Below are 18862 nucleotides of genomic sequence, written 5' to 3' on the forward strand. Positions count from 1 at the left end.
TGGGCTAGGAGTTGGAAGAGTTGCATAGGTGGGGAGCCATCCAGCATCTACAACTTCATTTAACTTTCTTATTCTCTAGTTGTGTAGTTGTGTCAACTGTTGGTAAGTGACATTCAAGAAGGTGGATGGTCAATCATGCACTCTCTTAGCTTCCTCTCAATCCCATATATAATAAATATTCTCAGCGAAACCATTTGGCTTGTACCCCACTATTAGATCAATGACTTTCCCTTTACACTGAATGAATCACCCTTCGTGAGCTGGCCCCTGCCGACCCCTCTGACTGTATTCCCTGGCATTCACCCTTCCGATCACTGGACTTTAGCCACCTTGGCCTCCTCAATGTCCTTGGAACAGGACAAGATGCTCCTGCATTCCTGGCTTTGCACTGGCTGCCCCTTCTGCTAATGGCTTCATGCATTACTTTGATCAGGGATCCTAAATGCACCTACTCAGTTAAAAAAAATCCTATCACTTTTTAACCTTTTCTTTTACTTTGTTTTGTTTTTGAGCACTTACAGCATTCTGCGTTCATAGTAAGTATTTAATATTTATGAGTTAACACCTTCTCTCTGCTGTAGAGACACCTTCTCTCTGCTGTAGAGACACTCAGTGAGCACCTGCTATATGATAGAAGCTACATAAATCCCCACAGATGGTGACACTGAACTGCTGTCATCCAACCATGCTGCCACAGGCCACACAGAGACGGTGCACGTAGAACCAACCTGAAGCATTGAAGCAATACGTGTCATAGTGGGAGGTGTTGGAGGTAAGGATGTACACTCCTGTGTTGTTTGCTGCACAGATGGCATTGGGATAGATCCGGGGAATCACCACGTGGCCTTGTATGAACCCGTACCTGCCACGGAAAAGCAAGAGGTTACTGACCTGCATGGCTGCCATGGAAATTTCATAATATCCCATCAAATGACATTTAATGCAGTGTAGCATTTCTTTCACTTCAACCCTAGGGATGTTAGAGGTTTCAACAACTGAGTTATGTGAAATCCCATAATAACATCACAGGAGAGTAAAAGAGATCAACCAGACTAACAGAAACAAAGTTATCTTATTTACAGATCCATGAACAGCCTTTACTTTTTCTTTTTCTGTTTTCTTCCTTTCTTTATTTTTTTTTTTTTTGGTACCAGGGATTGAACCCAGGGATGCTTTACCACTGAGCCACATCCCCAGCCCTTCTATAAATTTTATTTAAAGACAGGGTCTCACTGAGTTGCTTAGGGCCTTGCTAAGTTGCTGACACTGGCTTTGAACTCATAATCCTTCTGCCTCAGCCTCCTGAGCCTCTGAGATTACAGGCAAGTGTGCCATCCCCAGCTATTTTTTCTTTCCAAATAAATAAAATTCATGAAAGAAAAAAAAACAGTAGTTCCAAACAAAACTTGTAGTCAACCATGTCAAGTTGGTTGGAACAAGCAGAAGGAAACTGAGTCCCAGAAAAGTGATGAGAGATTCACTCTGGCACTCGATGACCATTATATTTTCCAGAAAAGACCTAAAAAGACTACTCCTATGATACAGGAAGGGTTGGCTCTTCATTTCAGGGCACAGATTTCATATCTGCCTTATTTCCTCTCCACCACTCTTCTTTCCCAGCTTGACCTTATCCTGAGAGTCCCTCACTTCACACTCCATTATTCTGAACATAAACCCTTGTTCATATGCCAGTTGCATAGCATGTTTGGTCTCCTGAGGATCCTGTGCACAATTCCATTGCCAGTGGAAATAAATTGACCATCATTAAAATGAGAGAACGAGCAATTAAGGAAGTAGGTAGCAATGGCTAATTTAGTTAGAGAACATTTCAGACATAGCAAAGGGGTGGTGGTGGTAGGGGATGTTTAGCCCTTCTCCCTCTTCCAAGGTGTCTCTGGAAGCATGTTATGTGTCACTGGAGGCCCTTTCATTACAGCGTGCAGTGCCCAGCCTCTTCTAGCAACATGCTAGTGGCTACATACTCATGACAGAAGTTTTTTTTTTTCCCCAATTAGAAAATGACTCAAAAAATGAGAACATGCCATTTTCAAGGGAGGGGATGATGGCAGCGAGAGGGCAGAGAGGGAGAAGCTAAATCCAGCAGGTTTCTGAAAATGCAGCGCTGACTAAAAAAGGCTCTGTGCAGAGCCTTTAATCTTTCCTGCCAGGGGCAACAGCACAGAGTGCATGGCCCTGCAAGATCCATGGAAATGTGTGTGAGTTGGAAGTTTCTAAGCACACAGAGCTCATTATGTCTATGTTGCAACGATAGCTCGCATGACTAATCCTTCCTCTGAACCAAGAGACTGATTTTCCCAAAGTTTTCTTAGCTGGCAAGGGGGAGTGTCACAATTAAATGTTAATAGGTTTTCATGTTTCTGAGTGTTGCTACTGATCAGGGCAGGGCAAGTGAAAGAAGAGTAGCTGCTGAGGTTTTATTCTCACCCGTGAGATTCTGCTATCTATCCTGTGGCAGGTGTCTGATTCAGAGCTATCTGAGTGAAATTATGGAAAGGAGTTTTGCAACACTTAATACCAGTGACGGGTGAAATGATCTATTTCTTTGGCTTGGTTTTACTTTTTTCTTTTTGCTAAATAATACTCCTTGGTGAACCTACCTCCCCACCTTACATTACCACATCATGTCACATTGACAAGGAAGTACAACGCTAATGTTCTAGAACACACACACTTGCTTTGTAAATTATTACTGATATTATCTCATATCATGTTGTCTGTGATTTTTTTTTTTTTTGGTATTGGGGATTGAACTCAGTGGTGCTTAACCACTGAGTCACATCCCCAGCCCCTTTTGTATTTTATTTAGAAACAGGGTCTCACTAAATTGATTAAGTTGCTGATGCTGACTTTGAACTTGCAATCCTCCTTCTTCAGCCTCCTGAGCTGCTGGGATTACAGGCATGAACCACCATGCCTGGCTATCTGTGATTTTTATGTGGTGCACTACATACAAGCTGAGGATATTAAAATTGATGTGTGTGTGTGTGTGTGTGTGTGAGAGAGAGAGAGAGAGAGAGAGAGAGAGAGAGAGAGAGAGAGAGAGAGAGAGAGAGAGAGAGAGAGAGAGAGAGAGAGAGATGCACAAGGAGGAAAGAAATGTTCAGCAAATCAGTACAGCATGCTTAACTTCCCTCTTCCCCTCAGGAAAGCTTGATCACTAAAATCTTGTCCTGGACTCAGACTAAGCAGACCAAATCCTGACTCCTGTGCAAGCTGTGTGATTCAGGAAAAGCTGAGGAATTTACCTAAGCCTCAGTTCTTTATTCATAAAGCAGGGTAGTAAAATCAATCCACAGCATGGTTTAAAGACTAAGTGGAAGATGCAGCTAAGGGGCCAGAAGGGCTCTCAGCACCTCAGCACTCCCTGATGGCCCTGACAACAAGATCTCCTCTTGTTTTCAGCATATGAGACCACCTCTCCGTCTCTCAAAAGACTTGTCTGTATTTCACAGTCAAAATGCAACTTACTAAATCCACTTTCTTAGCCTAGTGGGCTAGTCAAGGCCAAATTTAAACAATTAACCTTGGGTATCCAATAAATTGATTTGCTAATGGGTCTTCTTTCATCTCAGTTTCTGTAGGTACAGGAGAAATCTTCCTCCCTCTGCTCCTTTTACACTCTCCAGACTTAGCTCTATATAGACACAGAGATGTCAAATACATCTGCTCTTTGTTTCAGAGTGTTACTGCTTGAGAGTACTTTCTTCCCTGATGCAAATGTTCTGCATATAATTTGTGTCATTCAATACAACAACCACTTGCCGTTTGTGGCTAGTTGAGCATTTGAAATGTAGCCAGAGTCACTCAAGTTTTCATTATTTTTAATTTTAATTAATATAAGTAGAAATCAGCACATGTGGTTAATGGCTACCATATGAGAACCATCATAGACTAAAGATTTTCCCCTTCCATTTTAGGAAAAGAATCTCAGCTACCTCTCATGAGGTAAATGCATGACTGTACCCAAGGGCAGGGGACAGCAGCATTTAACTTACACTTAGTAGTTTTCATAAAAAGTCCTGCAGCTTGACTTTGCAAAAGCAGCCTGTGTGTGTGTGTGTGTTTGTGTGTGTGTGTGTGTGTGTGCATTGAAGAGAAAGGAGACCCACTTTTCCAGAACCACAAGCTAGAGTGGAAACTTCAGAGGGTTTACTAACACTACTCTGACCTCTTGTAGTGAAATTAAACCAAAACCAGGCACTCCGCAGTGGTTGTCACCATGGCTTGCTCTTTGTGTACAACCTTGCCATAATAATTTAAAAAATAAGGCCCCTGGCCATTGTGATTACCTTAGAACAAACAAACAAACTGATTTGAGGAAAGCTCTACCGAGCACTGGGGTCCCTGAGGCATATAATGATGTATCTTAATGGAACACATGCTAAACTATTTCATGGCTATTTATTGACTTCTTCAAACCAAAGCAACATAAACACACACACACACACACACACACACACACACACACACACACACACGTTTGCAAAACATGCTTTGGGCCAAGTCTGCAGGGCCAAGACTCAACCAGCCACATATTTATTTTAAACACTGTTATTTGGTTTACGTTTTCTTGTGGTTCCGACAATGATATTGCATGCTTCTTCAAAGCCAGGAGAGCACTGTGGAAGCACATTACCCAAGAGGATTCCAACCAATATGACCCTTTACGTCTTCCTCAGGCCTCCCTCTCTATGACTCACAAAAGTGTCTTTAGCTGACTTGAAATTCCAGTTGTCAGGCTGGTTTCACATGGACTTGGCCAAATTAATAGGGGCTGACTGGTTAGGTAATAATCCATTCAGCTGCCAGGGAGGAGCCTTCAGTTCTAAGTCCGGTCCCCTGGACCCAGACCACTGGCTTTCCCAGTGGTGGGTGCTGGTACCTTACCTGCAGGTCTCAAATCCCTTGGCTAGAGCCTGTTGCATCTGGGCCATGGTGGGCAGGGTACTGTTGAAAGCCTTGCAGAGGTCAGGCGCCTCCATCCGAGAGATGCTGTAGCGACCGTTTTTCTCCACATGGAATACACCTGCGTAGCGGCAGGTTATATTCAGATCTGTAGGATGAAACAGAAACGTCAGCTCTTTTGCAGACAGACTTTGCATCATTTTAGGGAAGACTCAGGAAATATTCAAATAAACAACTCCACTGATCAGAGCCTTCAAGATTCACTCAGGCACATCAAAGGAACATTCCATAAGCTCAAATTTGAGATGAGACATGGTAAATAAAGCACATCATGCTTACGGTCCCCATTGGTTACTACACAAAAGAGTTTTGTTTTTTTTTTTTTTTTTTTAAGCATCTGATTTAAAGTAACACAAACTCATGGAAACCTTACAAAATTGAGGAAAATAATGAAGAAAAACAAGAGTACCAGTGAGAAAGCCAGAGTCTTTTGCTGAATGTTCTTCCAGTTTGTTTACTAAATACACACCCCACATGGAACACCTATGCATATGTATATGTACACACATAGGGCTGCATAGTGGAAATAGTACTAGATACACAGTCCTATATTTGGGAATCTTGCTTCACCTTAACCTTCACAGCATTATTCCACACTCGAGTGTGATTGCCTCCTCACCCATAACCTCCAATACCTTCTGGCTGTACCCAGAACAAATGTCCTCATCATGGCAAGACCAATGCCCTCTGGCTCCTGTCTCCTTCTCCAGCCTCAACATGGTTTGCTGTGCTCTAAGCAAAAAGCTTTCCATCAATTCCCTCAGGTACTTTGGCTCCTTAGAACACACACCTGCTTTCCCTCTGCCCGGAATGTTCCATCCTCAGTGATTCACATGGGTGGCTCATGTTCATCATTCAGAATTTCAACTTTATGACCCCTTCCTTTGGAGTCCTTCCCTGATCACTCTTACCAGCCCCCAGCTTTTCCCTCTACTTCCGCCGGCTTTTGGGGTCTGCGTAAGAACATGTTCATCCATTTGGATATTTGGCTCTTTGTCTGCATGAAGTGACAGTCTAAAAAGCAAAGGCCTTTCACTTGTTTTCACTCTAGCATCTATAACAGTGCCCAACAGAGAGCAGATGCTCCTCAGCTATCTGTCAAATGAATGAACGACTCCTTGAAATTTCCTCAAAAACACATTTTTAATATAGCGACAGATCCATGTCCTGCTATTTGTTCCCAAGAATTAATGGCATTGAAAAGGAAGCTGGGTAAATGACTATTTAACATGAAGAATTCTGTGAGTTTTTGTAGACATTACTCTGAAATCTCAGGAGCTTTAAATCATCCTGGTTCTGCATGATTCGGTGTGTAACAATCTCAAAAGACTTCAAAGGCCTTAATTGAAAACTCATTACTCTTTTGGAAGTCTATTATCCCCAGTCTGCACGTGAGTAAACTCTGCCCAGATAAATGAAGTAATTGGAATTGGCCTGGTGAGGTTCCATTCCTTCTGAGCGCTTCCTTGAGACTCAGGGCCTGTGGTTCTCTAGGAGACAATGGACAAACGCCCAGGTGCCACATGGGGCAGCATTCTGTTAGTTAAGACACAGAATGACAAGGTTGGCTTCAAGCCAGACTCCAGGCTTTTCCCTTGGGCAAGTCCAAAGAAAGTTGGGAAAATTCTACTTATTTATCAATAAGAAAATTGAGGTTCAGAGAAATGAGTTGCCTAACAAAATGAATATTTTCATCTAGAATCATAGGCTTCTCCTGAATCCCAGTTGCTTTATCCTGCCTTTCTGAGCTGACAGCTGTGGGAGAGATCTTTCACAGCAGTGTCCCTAGGTACCCAGTCCCTTTGGGGCTGTGTTGCCTCAAGTTCAGCAGAACTCCAAGGGGTGAGTTTTATGTATTATTTACAGGTGAAGAAACCAAAGCTCAGAAAAATTGAACAGCTTCCCCCAAATCACCCAGCTACTAAATGTTAGAGTTAGAAAACAATCCCAGGTGTGTTTAGCACCAAAGGCATGCTTTGAACTGCTTTGTGGGGGTCCTTTTATGTCACTAGACCAGCTATAGGAAAGGGAGAGGCACATGTGAATGGTTGCTTCATGATGAGAAGGATAGGGTCATTCTTATGGAGTGCACAGGTGACAACCAACAGCTCTCCCCTGCTAGAGCCTAAAGGAGGTTCCAAACTCTAGAAATCAGTGTTCAGCAAATGAAAAATGGGAGAACTATTAAAATTCTACCTTATCTTCCCTTATTCTGAAAATAGTAAAAGAAATAAGAAGTGGCACTTGAAAAGACATAAGCCAACGTCAACTGTGTTTTCTTTTGTTTGTGTCATTAGGAAGTGGGTGCTTAAAGGAAAAAAACATCAGGGGTGGAGTTGTGGCTCAGTGGTAGAGTGCTCACCTAGCAGGTGCGAGACCCTGAGTTCGATCCTTAGCACCACATAAAAAAATAAATGAATAAATAAAATAAAGATATTGTGTCCAACTACAACTAAAAAATAAGTATTTAAAAAAAATCAGAATCCGCGAAATACAAAATATGCTCTTGTGCAGAGTGTTCCTTATCAGGTCTGATGTGTCCTCCCAGACCACTCCTGCAACACTTGGCTCATGAGGCAATGAGAATCAGGAGGAAGAAAATGCCACTTGCCATTTACAGCCTAAGTGGGGAGAGGACCCTGGGATTCAGAGTGAGCCCAGGGCTGGGTTGCCACACCATGTTACCCTTGTGACATTTTGAGATGTCTACTCCCCAACCCAAAGGTCTAGACAGGTCAAATTTAGGCTCCAGGCTGATCGAGCTGGAACCTGGCACCCAACTTTAGGCTGACTGCATCCAACTTGATGGGACTCCTGGGAGTCAAGCCACACCAACCTCTTGGGCAGTGGCAGCCCAAGGCACTGGTGAGCTCACCACGTTTTTCACTTTTATAGGAGTGATCATTAAAAAGCCAGGATTCTGTTTCTGTCTTCTGATTTGTTGAGCTTGTGTCCAAAATGGAAGATGATGCAACTCAGAAACCTAAGTGAGCTGATTCTGACTGGACGTGGGGAGGGAAAGGGCCAAATATGTTTTAAAGCATTGTTGCTATTTAGATTGTTGCTATTTAGATCTTCCAAATATTGGGTTGCTTTCCTCGCCTCAAGTGCATTTATGGGACTTGGATACTGAAAGCCTGCTGAGGCCCCCACTCCTGAGCCTGAGTCCACAGTCTTCCTGGCAAAGGATATTGCATGCCCTGAATGGTTGCCTCCGTGCATAAGAATTCTGTAAGGCTAAGTAGTCCATACAGAGCAAAGCTCCAGGAAGACAGATGACAGAAAGAAACCACAGTGTGTACCTTGTGTGTCTCCATGGCAATCAGGAAATCCACTGTTGTCAAAACCTTTGTTTTCTTCTTTTTTGGATCTTATTGATTTAGCAAATTGACTAGCACAAACCCAGGATGTGGTCAATAATCTCAGAAGGCATCTCAGGGACCACATAGGGGTTTTCCTGTTCTACATAGAAAAAGAATCGTTCCCCTTTTTTTATAATTATATATTTTTTTCTGGGTAGTTACAGTGACTGCCACATCATCTAATTTGTACCCAGTTTCTTTTCAGGTCTGCAGCCAGAACTTTGAAGAAATAGTTAGATGGAGAGAAGTACCTTGTGAGATTCGAGAAAAAGGAGAAACTATTACTCACAGGTAATAACTGCATTTCAGGGGTGATTAATAGGTCACCAACATGCTGATGAGCCAGGGGCTCTATCTGGAAGTAGGACGCACTGATTCTAGCCTAAATCCTGTTAATTATAAGCTACATGACCTCGAGTAACTCACAGTAGCTCCTCTGAGCACACCTAATCTTCCTGCCTCCCAGGATGAAATAAGAAGTTAGGAAATCCTTGGAGCTTGTAGAAAAAAATGGGGAGGGTAACTATGCATGCTTGGGACAGTATGAAAATCTCAGAAAGCCTCTCAAAAATCACATATGAATTGAGACCCATTAAAGTCTCACCCTCTGCTGAATGGAATGAATCAAAGTGTGGCAGATAGTCTTGCCATTTTGGAGTTTCCTTTGCCAATTATGAAGCACTTTCATACCCAAAAGAAGCCCTATAAAATCCAGAGAATAGAAGCAATGGTCTCATTTTACAAATGAAGAAACAGGATTAGGAGACTTAATATCTTACAGAGTTTGAAGAACCCAGGTGTCAATGCAGATTCCCCAGGTCCCCTGGGTTTCCCCATTACCTCCTGGGGCTACTGCCCTTTTGCCTTGATTTGTCCACAGGCTAAAGGGAGCAGTAACTGCACTTAGAGAGGACAGTGACAGTTTTCAGACTTTCTTCCCCTCCCCACCACGATGTATCCGGCAGAACTACATGATGTATCAGGCTGATCCACCAGCTGCTCATTCTCCCCCAGTGCCCACATTACCTACCGAGGTCTGGCTATTCCCTAGGATGCAACACGGACCAATCTAGAAATCAGTGCAGTAGGGACCAACCATAGCCATGATGATGATTATCAGGAAGTCCTGCAATGCACCAGGAGGGTCAGTCACCCATGTCATGGCTATGAAAGAGATGGTCAAGCAATTTGCACAGGGTTCTATGGTCAAAGGTAGCAGCTCACAGGAAATGCATCCTGCAAACATGCTGTGGGGGTGATGTAGGCTTAGCATTATTATTTTTATATTTTTCCTCACCATATCAGCATAAAAATACTTTGCAACTTACAATTATAAAGATAAAGATTATCCTCCGTTCACTGGGCAGAAAGGAGAGAGCCAAGTCTGAATTTCCAATCTACTCTATGGGGGCTGGACCTGGGTGAACAGTGGGCTTGACAAGATTTATAGAATCAGGAACTCAACTAAGCCATTTTGTCCTTTAAGACAGAGCCGTGCCAGTGGAGGGGGAAAGGCCACCCCTAGTTCCCACGGGGCCTAGCTTTATCACACAGTCCACAGCATCTCCAATCTTGATTGTCTTTCCTCTTGCCTTTCTTTTAGTATCTTTTCCAGTGAGAAAGAGAGGATTCTGAAATGTATGGAGCTGCTCCTGTGTGGCAATGTGGTCCAGGCGGCTAACCAGATGTTATTCCACATAATTCTCAGAGCAGCCTTGAGAGGGCCAATTATCATTCCCACTTCACAGACGAACTGAGTGAGGTTCACAGCACAACTGGCCCAGGATCCCACTAGGAAAGTGGCCAAAGGCAGGAGTCAGACTCCAGAACGACACACGATCTCTGACAGGAGTCAGTCAAGACTTGGTTTATCAAAGCCACAGCTGTCTGCTTGGCAAGCACAGAAGCTCACACTAGGGACTTGAAATCCAAGAGAACTACAGGGCAAAAGGTATGGTTGGGACACTGGGGTCCTGACAGCTCCTACAGTGAGCCCCTGGCTGGGTTTCTCAGTCACGTTCATACTAACGGAGCATCAACTATACATCAGGCTCTTGGCAAGGGACACCTCATATTATCTAACTCAAATCCCATAATAGTGGCATGAGGTAAACACAATTCTGTCACTAAATCTTTTTACAGGTGACAAAACTGAGGCTGAAAGAAGCTGAGAAAATGTCCACAGTTGCACTGTAGGGGGTCAGGAGACTCCTCCCTTCCTTTTTAGCCACCACATGTCAACACCTCTATTAGCTGCTGCAATTTGAACAGTGTTAATATTCCAATAATAGACAATACAACTGATTACTACCTTCTTCTTCCAGTGGATAGCTAAGGGACCAAAAGAGATAGGGAGACTTTCCTAGAAAATGTCAGCCCTGCATTGGGACTTGAGGCCTGTGCCCAAATAGGGTTGACTCTCTAGGGACCTAGATAAGAGCTTGATGAATGGATTGGATTTCTGTCTGGCTGGGGTAGTGGACCAGTCAACGGCTCTGCTCTTCTCATGATAGACGGGATCTAGTTCAGATATTCCTCAGACTGATGCTTTTTAAGCCTCTACCCCCCACTTCCATCACTTCAACTCATAGGTAGGACAATGTCAGTCATTCTCCATTGGGTACTAGATGCCTATCATCCAAGTGGCCTCTTTGCCTGTCACTCAAAAAGGCTCATCCTAACACAAGTGAGTTGATACACTTTTATAGAAATAACCATGATTTCGTTTCAGGTTATAAGAAAACTAAGTCATTCATAAACCTTAACACTCGGTTGCCAATAGGACTTTATCTATAGTTTACTGATAACCAATTCTGAGCTACAGATGGGTTACAAAAGAACAAAATTCATGTTTTTGGGTTTTCCCTTTTCCTCTTCAGTTATGTCAATGGGGAAGTGATGTGTCTACAAAAATATTTTCTTGACTTGCAACAACAGAGCATTTCAAGTGGCTAAGTAGAGTTCTAGATTTTCATTGATTCTGAACTTGGAAGCTCAGAAAGTGCCAGGTGATATTTTAATAACCCAATCTCTCTCTTCTCATTTTCTGTCGAGTGCTTCAGTGAACAGGGATGTGTGTGTGTGTTTGTGTGTGTGTGTGCAGCACGTGTGTACATGTGTGCACACACATGTGAAGCAAGAGCTCTATTCCCAGTGCAATGACTCTGCTGTTGCTCATTGCTCAGATGCTTTTGAGAGATACACAAACATTTCAAAGCAGGAGAGCCTGTATTGTGGGAATAGTTCAAAAATCTGGGCCAAAAGATTTCCAGGATTAGTACAGTTCCAATTGCCCTGTGCATGAAGAGCATGTAATTCATACCTCTTCCTGAGCTTTCAATCTGGGACATCCTATCTGTAACAGCAGATGCCAGTCTCAAATGCCAAGCTTCAGAGAACTTGTTGCTGATAAGCTTTTAAATACAGCTCTAGCTGTGGGGTTTGGACCAAAGTCTTTACCGCTTATTGCATGCTCAGCTGGAGTAGGCAAAACATAACTTCCTGATTTTAAGGAATATGACTTCAAATGATACTTCTGTGAAGCTGTTGAAGAAAATAAGGTGTTGATTTGCCTTTAAATAAATGGCCATGGACATGACAAGGGACCACACCCAGTAATGGCTCATTCTTTCACCACACTGGAACTGAGTTCTAGAAATCTCTGGGTGAGAACAAATGGGCTTCTTCCTGTGAAATCTGTGCCTCTAGAAGCATCAGGAGCCCACTAGGCGTGACATAAGGTGTCAAGTCACACCATCTTCCATATGTGTGCTATGAGCCAGCTATGACCCTAGATGCTGGGGACACAGATACCATCCCTGCCCTCAAAGAGTGATGACATAGACGGTAAACAGACAAGTGGCCAATCTGTGAATGAGGTCATTTCTGGTACTGATGTAACAGAGAATGACAGGGACTGCATGGACAGGTGGTAAGTGTGGTCTGATGCTCACTCTTCTGGGAAATTGTGGGCATATTTTAATTTATTTATTATAGGGTTTGGGGTGGATCAGATATCTGGTAAAAGGAGCCCCGCCCCCATACACAGATCAAATGAGATTTGGAAGTCACCTTTACCTTGCACATAAAAATATGTCCTTGGAGTTTGAACTCGTCAGGATACACAAGCAAGAATTGAAAGGAAAAGGCTATGACAACTAAATGGACTGACCTTGGGGACAAGAGTTTCATTTGAATCACATGCTGAGTACAGTGAGTGAAAGGAGGGCTGTGTCTGCCCCTTCTGGTCTTAGCCTGAAAGTCAAGGCTATTCCATTCAGGCACAGAGTTCCCAAAGAGCCCAACAGGGTGAACCTGTGATGTGTCACTCCTAAGCCCTCTAACGCCTTCCAAGGACCTCCTGGGCCCTAGGCATCTGTGCCATTCATTATTTCACAGTAACTGGAGACTGCAGTGTTATCCGCATGGTATTTATTGTAAGATCATAACGGCTGAGGTCGTCTTTGGAAAGATGTGTCCTAGACTCAGCTCTGGGATGTTAAGCATGCTGTGATTTCTTAGTCTTTAAGTTTCTTCAACAGGAAAGGGAAAGTAATGCTTTTCTCATGGGTTGCTTTTAAGGATTACATGAAGAAATGCATCTAAAGCCCTTGGCAAAGTATCTGAATCTTAGAAAAGCACTTGGTACTTGATAGCTATTAGCCAACCATCTCAAAGATTAAAGGGTACTCAAGGCAGCCTGGATGGGGAGTGCCTCTCAGGCTAACTTAATTCTTGATTAACTGGTCGGTTGCTTACTATATCCTTGGTCACAGCCCTTGGAGACCTCCAGCACTCCAGCTAATTAGGATTCAGTGCTGGGAGCCATCAGCCAAGTAGGTGTGACAATTTCCTTGCCAGCTACTCCCATGCTATCTAGTGGAAGGACTCTTGAAAGGTCACCTTGCTCAAGGACCAGGGCAGATCCATGTTTAGGGTGTCCCCGGTTTAGCATAATAGGAGATTAGGGTGTTCCCCCTTTAGAATAGGGCGTATCCTGCTGCTGAGTTCCTCGTGAGTTCTTAGGGTCAGACAGTATATTTGGGAGACAGAAGCCCAGGAGTGGTGGATTGGGGCAGAGAACGTGGATTCCCCCAGAACGTGTTTGTAGACGGCCGGTGTGAGTTCGGGAATAAAGAATTGCTGTTTGAATCTACAAGCTGTGTGGAGACTCGTGATTTGTGCCCAGCCAGAGACTGCGGCAATTCAGGAGCCTAATTTTCCAGATGCAGTCTATATAGTATGTGAAAGAGACAGATTGATAGAGACAATACGACAATTTAGAGGGAGATGCATAAATAGTCTACCTATAAAACTCAAGGAAAGACCTGCCACAAGTGGTATTAACCCATGGAACTAAAGCAGGTCCCCTTGAGACAAAGGCTTATTCACCTTCACATCCTAGAGTCCCACACACAGTATGATACCCAATAAATGTCTTTTTTTTTAAAGTGGGAAAAATATTAATTTGAAATTCCAGTGACACGGGGTTTGGTGTCAAGCCGCTTACTGAGAAGCTTCAAGCACTTGGAGAAGTCACTTCGCCTCCCTGGGAATCAGTTTCTTCATCAGACAAGCAAGCGGTTGGATTTGATGGCCTCTAGGTCTCAACCTACCTCCCTGCCTCTGAGAGAAGCCTGTGTTTCCTCCTAACTTACCCTCCAAATACTACAGGAACCCAAGTGGCTCCCTCTTACTTGTGGGACAGTGGCATTTCACTGTATCAAGGTGGCTATGGTGCATAGGATAGCCAGGCTGGGTATTCTGGCCAGTAAAAAGAAAGAATAGACAAAACTAGAGAGAGAGAGAGAGAGAGAGAGAGACAGCACCCTGCTCTCAGATGAGACCAAACAAAGCCTCTGAGCACAGAGGCCTACTGCTGGCCTCCTGGATGCTGGAGGGAATGAGTGGTTTCTATTAAGAGGTGGGCACACAGTGACTGATCTCCTTAGAGAGGCTCTTTCTCAATTACTGCAAACATCACCAGTGCTCCTTGTGGTGCATTTCAGCATTTTGGGCCAATTCAAAGCATTCTTCCTTCCTGAGACAGTCCTCCGGCGCTGCTGAGCAGACGGCCCCTCCAATGACTCCCTGATCTTTCGTGGTCTTGGAGGCCCCACAGCCCTGGGAAGAGTCTGGAGAGGGAAGTTCCCATCACCTCCTATCCCAAAGATGCTGGCCAGTTTACATTACGTCAAGTCTCTTAATACTCTAGGAGCCAAGAAAAAAAAAGAAATCAAAATTCTTAGAAAAATAGATCCTTGAATTTTCAAGGCCTCCAAGTTCTGGGATTGAAAGATGAGTTTTAACCCCATAAAGCTGAGTAGGAACTTGTAGTGTATTGTTAACAAGGAGAAGGTCACTCTGAATTCAATTCCAGGCCTGTACACAAGAGCTGAGCCATCTGAGGCAAGCACTTCCCCTCTATGAGCCTAAGTTGCTCAGCCTGTAAACGTGGTTTGTATGAAATTCAGTCACTCATTCATTCCAGATATATTTGCTCAAAAAACAAGTGAAAGGGAGTTAGATAATATATGTTAAGAATCAGTATGCAGTAGGTATCCTAACAGGTACTCCATAGATATCAATCTTTTCCTTCTTCCCCCAGAAGATAAAACTTTGAGCAACCAGCCTTAGCTCTCTCAAATACTGAGAGGACCCATAGGTTCTAAATTTATAATATATTTATGCCATCAAAAAATCACTTACACTTTGATTATCTGCTGTTTCGTGCCAAGCAACAGCCTAAAGCCACACTCATGAAATTAAAAGCAAGATGAGAACCTGCCTTAGATGCAAACACTCCCATGAAAAAGTGCAAAAGTCTTACTCACTTCTGAGGTGTGGCCTAGAGTGGTCGGACCCTCCTTCCTCTGGAGGGGAGCAGAACTAAGCAGTTAAAGAAAAATGAAGTGTTTTTGGAGATAAGAGAACTGAACAACCTAATGATTGACAGGACTTTTAGGTACTCTGAAGTTGCCCCCTCCCCGTGGGCAACCCACAGATTCCAAGCTGGGGCTGTAGGAGAGGAAGTAGGTTCTGGAAAAGTCCAGAATTCCCCATATGAGAAGGAAGCTACCAAGTTAAAACACCTCTGAGGGCTCTTCTGTCGTCTGAGACCAGGGAGAGCACTGTCAAGAAACACCTCCTCCCCAGAGGGAGGAAACTGCTATCTCCTCCTTCAGCCCCACCACCAACTGCCAAGACAGAAGGCAGGAAAGGCTTGATCCTGCTGAGACAAGCAGCCTGGGAAGTTGACTGTAATTGTGCAAGTAAAGACAGGACCTGGAGTGTGCGCCTTCATCTGCCTTCACCAGCTCCAGCAAAGCTTCCTGGAACATCCCAGCCTACCTTATCTGCTCTGCTGCAGCGGTTCCAGTAAGCACATGTGTGTGTCATCACGCTGGGGTGCCCGCCCCACCAAATTAAAGGAGATTTTATTAGCAAATGTTATGCCCAGAAATGGAACGGAAATCTGTCAAAGGCAGCTGGAAGCCTTCTGGAGTGTGGCGGGAGCACAGTCAGGGGTGAATGGTGAAGGGAGAGGCCTATGATTGCTATGATCATAACAACCATCATAATTATTACTGTTGAGTGCTTACTCCGTGCCAGAAATTCTATCAAAGGGCTTCATGGACCCCCTCACATCAGTCCTAATACGATCCTAAGCTATAGGTACTATAATTCTGTTTTAAAGATGAGAAAATCAGGGCACTGAGCAGGTAAATGAATTGCTTAAAGAGACGTAATTGTTGAGTGACAGCACTCGAATGTGGCTGTCACTACAGGGTCCACAGTGCTTTCTGAGCACCCAGGACATCAGAGGATCCCCAATAGCCCAGAGACTCAACTATGTAGGCTGGAGTAATTGTGCTCAGTCTAGCCTTTAGAAGAAGATAGAGACCTGGTTTTGAAACACTGTTTCCTGTGCCTGTTTAAAGAGGGGCCTGTTTCTGACCATATCCCAGGAGGTCTGGGAAGCTCTTTTGGGGAAGAAACCAGATGGGTTTTTCAAAGTTTTTAACAATGCAAACAATGCAGAACACAAAAGTGGCTGTTGACTTTAACCATCCAAACAATATAAAAACAGAAAGCTCCAATAGGCTTCAAAAGGATGGAGGAGCCTGTGAGCTACCTGATGGTGCTTGTTGGAAGGGAGAAGGAGCTGCCACATGTCCCAGGAGGGACCTGCAGGGAGCTCCTCTCTCAGCCCCCAGTAAAGAAGGAGCCTGGTTTGCGTCCCCGAACCTTGTCCCAACTTTCTCCTTTTGGAAGAGATTTTCCCCCTTGTCCTTTACATTCATCCTATGTGATGAGATGTTGCATTTATTCGGCTTCCCACGCTACTCTTAGACAGTGCCACTTAACAAAGCTGGCGAGAGAAGTGGGGAGGCACACAGCCCGGAGGATGAAGGAGGAGAGAGAGGTGGCCTGCTGGCTGGCCCTCCCTCGCTCTTTACACACTTGTCTCTTATTGAAATAGGAATAAATAGAAGATAGATGATGGAGAAATGGGTAATAGAGATGATAGACAGAGATATATAATAGATGATAGAAATTAATAGATATAAAGTTATTTATGGGGGGGGCGTACCAGGGACTGAACTCAGGGCACTCAACCACTGAGCCACATCCCCAGCCCTACTTTGTATTATTTAGAGACAGGGTCTCACTGAGTTGTTTAGTGCCTTGTTGTTGCTGAGGCTGGCTTTGAACTCGTGATCCTCCTGCCTCAGCCTCCCGAGCTGCTGGGATTACAGGTGAGTGCCACTGCACCTGGCCGATAAAGTTATTATTAAAAGTTGAATTTGGAAATCCTATCCTGAATCCATCATGGTAAAACACAATCTCATCCAAACCTCCCCAACACTAAAGTGGATACAGGCCTTCCAAAAGAGAACCCCAATTCCAACCAAGCAAGCAAGATTCTGTCCAGTGCCTTCATATACTAGACATTGCTAGTAGGACCAGGGCTTCAGATAAGGCAGACAAGGTCACGGTAACATAAAGTTACAGTTCAGTGGGGAAGACAGATGTTAAACAATTCAACCCCATAGCACGACGAGTATTCTAGCAGAAATGCCTGCTGAAGTAGAAAGCTTCTTATAATTGGAAGCCTTTCCTCTCCAGGGCCCTTGCTGTCCCCATGGGAAGCCTTCCTTAGGAAATGCACTACAGCTTAGGACTGAGGGGTGGATTTAGAACTAGCTGGCCAGGCTAATGCTCAACAAGGCTCCCAGTCTGGAAATTCAGCCTCAAAATAAAGCATAAGTCATTTTGGCTTAATAGAATCCATTTCTTCTAGCTCTTCATGGTTAGATACTAAGAAGAACTGGCTTCCTTCCTGTACAAGAAACAACCACATCTGTGAGAACCATCTATAAACACATGTGAATAGAGTCATCATGGATCCTTTAACTTTGTTTAAGTGTTAAAAAAAGTGAAAATCACACAAAAAATTCCTGAAGGCCTCCCCCAGGATGTTACATTCATGTGCTAAATGTATAGAGGCAGGGAACTGGCCCAGAAAACCCTCCTGTTCATTTTTGGGTGTGTTAAAAGGCCAAGATGTTGGGCCCTTGAGTTTTGAACTCAAAGAAACTATTAGGAAGGATTTTGCCTTTGAAAGACCAATTAATCCAAAATTCAATAGCCAATCCCAGACTCCTAAAACCAAGTAAGATCCATGGGGAGCCAGTGTTGTGTGGTGACATGAACATCAGCTCTGGTGTTCAGATCTCCATCCTGTCCTAATTAGCTATGACCTTGACTTGTAATGACCTTGGGAAAGTCATTAAGTTTCCCTCCCATACAAAAGGATGATAATGCCAACCACAAAATTAATGTAAAGACCAGATTAGATAATGGAGATGAAAACACTTCACACCCATTGAAACACTCCAGTAGAAAAGTGTAATAGAAAAAAGAAGCCAGCCATATCTCTTGGGGGTCTTCATTTCATAATTTACAGGATGAGATGCTCATCCAAGGCCATGGTGATTGGTTGTTAATGGATCATGATAGCAGTCCTGGGGTGTGGTGTTATTCCAACAGTGCTGAAATGGCCTATTAAATACTGAGTTTCTAATAATAAAGTTCTCAAGTATGCAAAAGATAGACTATTTTTTGGAATTATATCAAACTTAAGGTTATTCCCTGAAGTTATTTCCTTTTATGGGAGAGAAGAAAGGATAAAGTTGTGACTACTATGACTGAGAATAAGCCAAAGACCATGTAAACCTCAAATTATATTGTGTCTCCATGTGGATTCTATCCATTAAGTGAGTCTTCTCAGAAAAAAAATGTGGAGGATGTGGCTCAGGAAAGCAAGAACTTAGTTGTACCTTTTTTTCTTTGGCCCAGATAGAATTTCAAACCACAACTCCACCAAGTGGCTCTTACTGACTCTAATGCACATTGTTATCACTGCAACATGGTTTTCTTCTGACTAACCCAACTTTTGTCTGGAAACCCTCAACTTGTGCTTTGGGGTGGGGGCAGAAGCCCAGACTCCT

At 43.7% G+C, this 18862-nt stretch overlaps 1 pseudogene; it reads right to left on the reverse strand.

Moving 5' to 3' along the window:
• LOC143388215 (CD44 antigen-like) overlaps positions 1-18862 on the reverse strand; it is a 74939-nt pseudogene that overhangs the window by 41727 nt on the left and 14350 nt on the right.

The sequence above is a fragment of the Callospermophilus lateralis genome, unplaced genomic scaffold, assembly GCF_048772815.1.
Source record: "Callospermophilus lateralis isolate mCalLat2 unplaced genomic scaffold, mCalLat2.hap1 Scaffold_5641, whole genome shotgun sequence".
NCBI lineage: Eukaryota > Metazoa > Chordata > Mammalia > Rodentia > Sciuridae > Callospermophilus > Callospermophilus lateralis.